Raw genomic sequence first — 9,745 nt, 5'->3', positions numbered from 1 at the left:
TTGGCTTCCTGCGGCCCCTTTCCCAGTCCTGACTTGAGGCCAGCGCTGTGTCCACACCACCCGGTGCGTGGGCAGATTTCAGCGGGAGCAGGGAGGCTCCATCCTGCCCGGCTTCGGTGCTTGCTGGCCCCCGTGCCCTGTCCCTTCTCGGTGTATCTTACCTGACTCCTCTTTTGAAGAACATTCATCCGTGTACTCCCCAGCCCCCTCCCCAGGGAGTCCAGGGTGGTCTCCAGGTCCTCCACGTAGCTGCACTCACAAAGACTGCTTTTCCAAATAAAGTCACATGCACAGGTTCCAGAGATTTGGACATAGACGGGACCACCTCCACAGTCCACCTGTTTCTGGAGAAGGCCTGTTCTGCCCGGTCCTCCCCCGGAGGCATCAGGGTGGGGAGGACGGGCCCAACCCTCCCACGGGGAAGAGGACTCTCGGGTCACACGACAGGCCCTAGACTGTCCAGGCAGAAAGTGGAAGATGGAAAATAGTCAAGAGGACCTCTGGCGTGCATCAGGATTACTGCCGGTTGGTGTTCTCACTCGAGTGTGCTGGGCCTCTCCTAGCCACGAGCGTGCGTGTGCCTGGTGAGGGTGAGTGTTCTCTGCTTTGGTAGAAGGCACTTTCAGGGACCCCTGAGACAGGAACCACTCTGGAAAGGCACTAGGACGTGCAGGGGAGACAGCGATGCAAGAGGAAACCATCCTGCCCACACGTGAGAGGAAGCAGCATCAGGCCTGGACGCCAGGATGCCAGCCAGGCTGGGCTGTGGTGAGGGCCAGGTGCAGGGAGGCCCGTGTCCCACTGTGCCGCCTCCAAGGCCTCCGTCCGCTGTGAGCCATGGGCATGGGGGCCGCCCACAGGGTTTCGGGGCACACACACCAGAGCACATCCAGCAGTTGGAGGGTAGGTCAGCCTCTCCTGCGCAAATGGTGGCTGCCGTCCCACTTGCTTGGATCGTTTTCAGTGCGTCCGGCCAGCCATCCTTAGAGGAGGCGAACAGAACCTTTCTCCACTGGTGCTGAGGGGAGGCCCACAGCCTAGCCTCCGTGCTTCAGGGCCATGGCTCTGGTTTTCAGGCCAGGATGCTCTCGGAAAATTAAGTAAAAGGTATTTGTAAACATTTTCAGGAGAATAATAATGTCAGTTAATTTAAAATTTTTTAATTTGGGTAGCCTGGGTGGCTCAGTTGGTTGAGCGTCTGACTCTTGACCTCGGCTCAGGTGACGATCTCATGGTTTGTGGGTTTGAGGCCTGCATCGAGTCCTGGGCTGACAGCACAGACCCTGCTTGGGATACTCTCTCTCCCCTCCCCCACTCACACATGTGGTCTGTGTCAAAATAAAGTTAACAAAAATAAAAAAAATTTTTTCACTTGTAATTAAAGCAGTAAGACATTGTCACATTGCACAAATAGAGGGCTAAGGTTGTCTTAGTCTCCAACATCTTATTTTCTTTTTTATTCATGTTAATTTTTAAACCCACGGGGCTGTGGGTGTGCATTTGGTGGCCCAGCCGCCCAGCCCCCCAAGCTTAGAGCTGTCACACTGTGGCCAGAGAGCTTGTTGGGTGGCCTCTGAGAGCCGTTCTCCCAGGCGTCCCTGACCCCGGGCCCTGCTCTTTCAGATGTGGAATCTTAGGAAGGCCACACCATGTCCATTCCCCAGGAAGAGGGGGTGCTGATGAGATCCATGGGAGACTGACCCTATTTTGTGGTATGAGTCACCAGTGTCCTTCTGTCTCCCCTTTCCCAAAGGTCATTTTCCTCTTGTTTTCATTTGGCTTGTCTGTGTTTCTTACAATCCCCTGTGTGGGCTTCACTCCTCATTGACTACACTTTTCTGAATGATGTAAGTGGCAAAGAGCAGAGATGGGGCCAAGACCCTGAAAGTTTCTGGGGATCATGAGCACATCAAGGAAGGGACTATCTTAATGCTGGTGTGAAATTGGTCTTTTGAAAGGCAGAGACACAGACCAGGGGGACACAGCTTTCCTGTGAACCCACACTGGCAGGACTTAGTCTGTCTTGAGGGCTGAAGTTCCCACAACATGTGACTCCATGCTTCTTTACATGTGTTTGCATAGGTACGTGGTGGCTTAGAATCTCCCATCACAAACAGTTCCTGTATTGATGATTCTAGCATCTTGTCTTCAAGAGCGGAGATTTCATCAAGGGACTCGGTCACCTACGCTCTCTGCAAGTGGGCGTTCCTGCCACGCACCATGTCTTTGAATACTTTCGACCTTAAACTCCCCTACACGACTAATTTTCCTGCTTTGTCACTGCGCGTGGGGTATACAGGGGAGCTGCTTTCTAAGTCCCATATTCTCATGAAAAGCCCCAAATAGGAGAGCCGAAGGATTGTCCCGTGGGAGAGCGGGCCCTGCACCTGACTCCGCATGGCCGAATCAGTCAGAGAAGCTGCCAGAGATTGCTGTCTGGGTGGCAGCTGCGTTGTTCCTGACTACTTCTTGCTGATATATTTCCTTTGCCCTAGAAGGAAGGCAGCCTGCTTTCCACCCGGCCTTTTGTCCGCAGGCAAACCTCTTGTGCTCAATGCTTTCCAACGCACTGGGGTACCTGCTTCCTGTTGCCAGTGTACGTTTGCCAGGGAAGCCCATGAGGCACGAATTTTCCAAGCTGTCCCACGTCCAGGGACCCTGCTTTAAAGGAGTTGACAATGAAAAATCAGAAGGGAGGCTTCCAGACTGCTTCCACCAAAGCCCACAAGGAGGAACTGGTCAATAAATAACAATGACGATTATGATGATAATCATAATCAAAATAAGAATAACAAGTGAGAAGAAACACACTGGGGACATTAGTTGTTCAGCTCAGATGAAAATGGAATTAAAATGGGACTGCGGACATGAGCACTATTTTCCAGGCAAGCTAGGTGTCCTGAGAGTAAGAAGGAAACGTCTGTGGGGTTGGCATGAAAGGAAGCACCGATCACAAGCGCACTGCATCCTGAGCTACGTAGGGCAGGGAGGCTTCTGGCTCTGGCCTTCCACTTACAACCAGTGGGCAGAGGCCCTCGTGATCTATCTCAGTGTTGGCTTCTCTGTGCTGGCTGGCAGCCATGTGTGTGGAATTGGGCTCTGGTCCCCGAGTCTTTGAATGGACTGTCTGCCCTGACCACCTGGGGAAGAACAATGCTCATGCTCCAACACTGAACTTCTCACCATGTAGTTACCTCACAGCGACCTGTGGAACAGGGTCACCAACAGCCCTCAGGCTAACAAGCACACAGGTCTCAGTAAGGGAGGGCAATGTGTCCTTGGGAATCGCCATGTGTTAGCTGCTTGTGAATGCTGGGCACTCTCTGAGTAACAGTTGCATGGTTCCTGACTCTGACCTCTGATCTCCAACTCCCCTTGCACACAAGTGAAGATGGCTCCCTCCCGATAACACTTGCCCCATCCCAGAAGACTTTTTGCCTTCTCTTGCCAAGAGAGGTGTCACAGGTGAGCCCATGGAGAACCCACTGTCCATGTTCCCCTGGATCTAGGGCAACATAGCAGGACTCCACAATTAAAATCAGAGAGACATAGTTCCAGGCTAGGAAACTCAGTCACTCACTGGAAAACCTGTTTAGAAAGAGATCAAGGGAATCCGAAGGGATACAGTTGGGTCCCAACTCTCTGTCCCAGATGATAATAAAATAAATCTGTGAAGGAAGTGACCGGCACAATTCCCCAGGGAAGCTTCGTGTCCTATGACTATGGAAAACCTGTGGGTTCTAGAGAAATAGAACCTATTTTAGTTACACCTGGGAGCTTGAATGTAGCAAAAGAAACCCAACATCTGACATCCAACAGTGTAGGGGGGTTGGGGCACTTGCCAGCTTTGCAGCTTTTCCTGTCCGTGGGTAAAAGCAGTGGTGATCTGGAGGGCAGAGTCTCCATACGAGCTGATGCCCAAGTCTGTAGGACTGGGTTCTGATTCTGTTTAGTTCTTTTTGAGTCGTTTCTTTGACGATCACCCGCTGGCGCAACGACTGGGCATGCAGGATCCCTGAAAGTGTCCAAAAGCAGGATGTTGAGGCAGTCGATGGCGGGGGCAAAGAGCACAGTAATAGTCACTGCACAAACAAGAGACTTCAACGCCCAACGGTTTGAGGAGGACATGTTTTCGTTGATATCAGAAATTAGTTGTTCGGGGGGTTGAAAACAACCTTCATGTGTGCTCACTGGGAGTTAACCGGCCCTATCTGCAATGAGAAAGAGTGAAAGCATGGCATTGGCAGCCACGTGGATGCAACGGGAAGGTCGTATGCTGAGCGACATAAGTCAGTCAGAGAAGGATCCGTATCATATGTTTTCACTCACATGTGCTTCTTGAGAAGCTTAAGAGAAGACCGAGGGGAAGGGAAGGGGAAAAAATAGTTACAAAAAGAGAGGGATGGAGGCAAACCATAAGAGACCCTTAAATACAGAGAACAAATGGAGGGTGGATGGGTGGTGGGGGAGAGGGAAAATGGGTGATGGGCATTGAGGAGGGCTTGTTGGGATGAGCACTGGGTGTTGTATGGAAGCTAATTTATCAGTAAAGTATGAAAAAAAGAAGACTAGCTATCCCTATCTATGTGATTTTTTTCCCCTTGTGACTGTGGCCCTAAAGGCCACATCTCTATCAACTTTTGCCACAGCAGTGAGGCCAACTGTCTCCCAATATCACCTGCCACTACCCACAAGCAAGCCTCTTGTGCTTCACCCATTCATGTCCCCAGTACCTCCTGTTCCCAAGATACATCTGGCAGACACCAGAAGCGCATCAGTTCCTCAAGCGATTCCAAATTGATGGGAACTTGGCAAGACTCCACCAATAAAATTGGAGACAAAGGCTGCCCGACTCCAGCACGGAATGTCTCCCAATGAACACACAGTGAGGATAAGTGTAAGAAAATTGAAAAGATACACGGAGGGCTAAGGTTCTTCATCTCAGGTGAAAACAGAAAGAAGCTGGAGCTGATGTTACTAGCACAACTCCTTGGGCAAATGTGGGTTCCAAGGAGTGAAAAAGACCTGTGGCCTGAAGAGAAATGGAACACCCACTAACTGTACCAGGGAGTCCCGTGAGCAACGTCATGCACCCCAATGTCAATATGGTCAGCAAAGTGTCAAGCTCTGGCCAGGTTTCAAGCCATTCCCCTCTGTGGATAGAGAGGCCCTTGTGACTCACAAGGTAGGCTCTTGCTCCTGGCAAGTCTTCAGATTCAGGCTCTGGTATTTTAGTCTTGGAGTATTGTGCCCCAACCTGCTCGGTGAATGAACTTTACACGCACAGTCCCTGAGTGTCTCAGGGGGTAGGTAGCTCAGGCTTTCCCGAAAGGGGTGGGTAGAGAGCAGAGCAATGGTCCCATGGCAACAGAAACCAGCCAGACACAGAGTTCTTACTGGCAGGAGGTCAACCTTTCCTTTTCGATATCAGAAATTAAGTGCTATGTGATGACACACGGTGTGAGCGCAGGCTCCCCGGGAAGGACTGGGCACTGTCTGACTGACAGCCCTGTAGCTCCTCAACATGGCCCTAGGCCCTTGATCCAGAAAGGAGATCGGATCCGTCCGAACCTCCTCTGCCCCTGTGCACAAAGCAAGCCTCTTGGGCTGAACAGTTCCGATCCCCGATGACATCTTTGGCCAAGGTAGGTCTTGCAGAGGAGGCCCATGGATTCCTATTGCCCAGGCCATCCTAGATTCCTGGCAACTGGTCACAACTCCATGATTACCGTCAGAAAATGCTCCTAGATTATGTCTGTGAATGTCCCATAATGATATCCTCATTAATGAAAGAGCAAGGCGATCTGAAGGGATGCACTGAAGGCCAGATGTCTTCCTCACCGAAGAAAATGGTATAAAGCTTCCGAGGAAGTCACTAGCACTTTTTCCTGGGCCAGGTTGGTGTCAGCACTAACCTCAGTGGGCCAGGCCTCAGGGGAACCTCCAGTAGCTACACTTAGGAGCCCTGTATGTAAAAGGGCTATCACTTTCTTCCATTCCTTTCCTTCAGCGATAGAGCAGTGGTGATTTGAAGGATCTTATCTGGCTCCTGGCTGACCCCCAAGTCCCTGGACATGGTCTCTGGTCTTTACTTATGGAGATTCTTGTTTCTACCTCCTTAGGCAAGGTATGCACTTTGCTTGGACAAACCATTAGCATCTCAGAACTTAGGAAGCACAGGCATTCCAGGAGGTTGGGAGAGAGCAGGAAGTAACCATCTGAGCCAACACAATCCTGCCTGGCCCTGACTTCTTAGGAATGCAAGGACAACCTTTCTTCCCCAACATGGCAAACGAATTGCTGTGGGGTAGCACACCACCGAGTGGGAGCTCGCCTAGAGCTTCTTGTCACCGTCTGAGGACAGACCAGTTGCTCCTGAATCTGGCCCCTGATCCCAGTCTCTTCTTGACCCTGAAGTCAGGTGGGCTCTTTCCAGCACCACCTGCTTTGAATTGCATTAGCGTCTTAGATTCTCTATTCTCTTTAACATCTAACCTGATTGCTTTGCAGCATGACACCTGTTTCTGGACTGCATTCATCACACAGGGACACATCACTGTGTGTTTTTAGGTCCCTGGCCACACAGACTTTACAATAACCTATGTTGCTAAAGCGCAAAATCTCCCAATGGTTGAGCTGTGAGTACTTCTGTGGGATTGCCAAACAGGAAAGTGATATCAGACAGAAATATAGAAATATCTCAATTCACTTGAAAGTCTGTCAGATGTGGTTCCTGCATGTGGTCACGTTCTCCGATCCCCTAGAAATGAGGAGGTCGCATATTTAGAAACACCTGTGAGTAGAAAATGTCATAAAGAAACGTTGAATCTTCATGACAGCACATTCTTCTGTCCGATTTTCCTTCATTTATTCTAAATATCTGAGTGGCAAGCATTAGATTTTATTCGACTACTGCTGAGGTAGAAGCATAAAGAGAAACTAAATAGAAATATTCTTGGAATAAGTAAGTCAGTCACAATAAATCATTAGGCTTTTTGTTTGTTTTGTTTTTATTTCTTTTGTTTGTTTTCAGCCCTCTTTGTAATATGTCCACAATGATGTCTCCAGTTTTGCTTTGGTTTTTAGCATCGCTTTGTTTATTTGGGGACTTTTATCATTGCATACAAATTTTAGGATCTTTTGTTCTGTGAAAGATGGTGGTGGTATTTTGATACGGATTGCGCTAACGTGTCGATTGCTTGGGGTAGTATAGCCCTTTTAACCATTTTGTACTCCAAACCATGGGCATGGAGAGGTTTCCCATTTCTTTGTGTCCTCTTGCATTTCGTTCATGAGATTTCAGAGCACAGTTTTTATACCTCTCCCTTAGGGTAATTTCTATGTAACTGACAAAGTATCTTTGGTGCAACTGGCAATAGCTTAAAGCTCTCCCATCACGTTTGCTCTAAAAATGAGAGACAAATATTCTAGGAGAAATCATGTCAGCACTTCCTGTCCATTTGAGTTCACCTTGCTATCCTAATTCCCACATATGCACTGGCACACACACACACACACACACACACTGAACGGTGTGTTCAAGAGAGACTGGACACTGGGCAATAACAAGACAGAAGGAAGAAACAGGTGAGCGAGAGCTCTGCCATGGGGAAGCAGCATCCATTGTCACAGCTGCATGCACAAAGGCCCAAAGATGGGCAAGAGATTCTTTTTTCAAATTTTTTTTTCAACGTTTTTATTTGTTTTTGGGACAGAGAGAGACAGAGCATGAACGGGGGAGGGGCAGAGAGAGAGGGAGACACAGAATCGGAAACAGGCTCCAGGCTCCGAGCCATCAGCCCAGAGCCTGACACGGGGCTCGAACTCACGGACCGCGAGATCGTGACCTGGCTAAAGTCGGATGCTTAACCGACTGCGCCGCCCAGGCGCCCCAAATGGGCAAGAGATTCTTCATGTTTGTAGGTTTCTGCTGCACCCAGGACCATCCTTGACCCAGCCTCCAGAGGAAAGGACTAGGGTCCTACAGTCTGCCTCTCTGGGCACCTGGGATTATGATGAACTAGCTCCCAGTATTTTCACAATAGCTAAAGAAGAAAAGGCCTTGGTGTTCTCCCATAATCAGTTGTGTTGCCAGTGGGTTTCTCCTGAGTTCCGTAAAATCATAAAGTGTCAACTGGCCTTGGTTCTCGATCAATGCCTCACTGTGTTCTGAGAGACTAGAGAAGGACTTGATACTTGCTGAAGCCTTTAGAGCCTAGAGAGGTTTGGGGACTTGGGGCGGTGAGGGGTGGGGATAGGGAAGGACATGTCAGAGCCCTGTACACTGACTCCAGAGCCCAAGTCCAGTAACAGTCCGGGGTCCCCGGGCTCTTCATTGGGAAACAGGGGGTTCATTTTGCTGGCCGACGGAAGGATGCCTCACGAGTCACGAGTATACACTGGGGATGGACAAAGGGGAACGACAGAAACCTGAGATCCATAGCACAGCTCTTGGGCGTGTAGCTTATGAGCTTTACTCAGGGACCTTCGAGGGCCACGTTAGCTTAGGTTTAGGTCCGATCAGGTTAACCTGGGGTCAGGGCGCTGATTCTGTTTGGTGGTCTTCATGCCTGTGGCTGCAGTCCTAGCCCCGGGCACCAGGGAACAGGCAGCCTCCTGTGTCCATGGTGCACACTGAGACTTGCTGGAGGAACGGAACAAGGGAAAGTTCGTGCAGAGGTCATTCTGGAATCCCCCTGCCTCAGATACAACAGGAATCTCCCATGAGTAGCAGTTATCTCCACAGAGTAAGCCCATTAAATCTAGACAGAGGGCTCCACAGTCCTTCAATTTCTTCATTCAGTAACTGCTCCAAGCACGCACTTTGTGCTAGGAGATCTGGCGGGCCTAACTGAAAGGCTGGCAATGACAAAGCGGTCCCCGCCTGCCAGGTCTCCACAGTCCGGTGGGGAGATGAACGAAGGTATGAAAGACAAGATTTGTCCCAATAAAAAGGGAAGGGGTTCAAGGACTGTAATGGTGAAAAAAACAAGGGTGCTGTGAGGACAGCCTGGGGAGTCACTGGAGGTGACATCTGCTGGGGCCAGAATGACAAGAGGGAACCACCCTGCCCGTGTCTGCAACGTGTCAGGAGAAGATATTGCTGTGGCCAAGAATAGGAGACAGAATCGAGTTTGTCCAGACACATCAGAAAGGTGGATAATGTGGCTGTGGGATCCTGGGAGGGGAGAGGCAGAGAGGAGCCAGAGCATAGACCAGATGCCGGGACCTGGTAGACTGTTAGCTTTCCATTCCTCTCTGACAGAATTGTCTAGATAGTTAGAACCTTAAAATTGAATAGCTCACAATTTTTGTAGGAGAGGAATCCAGTCACAGCATAGCTGTGTGACCCTGCCTCAAAGTAAGTCTCTATGAAGCCAGGGTTGTGGCCTCAACGGAGACTCAAAAGGGTGATACTTTCCTTCCAAGCTCACTCACACAGACAGTGTCAGAACTCAGTTGCAACTGAGAGCCTATTTCAATCTTTTGACTTGGAAACTTGCTTCTTACTCTCCTATATCATGTTCTCATATGGTATTCCCTAACTGAAGTGTTTGATTCCCCATTTCCAGGGTTAGCGGAGAGACAGAGGGAGCAAATGAGGACAGAGAGCAGAGAGAGAGAGGGAAAAGGGAAGGAGAGAGAGAGAGAGAGAGATACAGAGAGAGAGAGAAAGAGGAGTAGACAGAGAGAGATGGAACAAACACGGGACAAAGCAAGTAAGAAGTAAGTGACAGAATTTCTG

The sequence above is a fragment of the Lynx rufus genome, unplaced genomic scaffold (genome assembly GCF_022079265.1).
Source record: "Lynx rufus isolate CCGP_SWC_20201006 ecotype Redwood Valley unplaced genomic scaffold, mLynRuf1.p SCAF_25, whole genome shotgun sequence".
Taxonomy (NCBI): Eukaryota; Metazoa; Chordata; class Mammalia; order Carnivora; family Felidae; genus Lynx; species Lynx rufus.
This window is presented reverse-complemented; position numbering follows the sequence as displayed.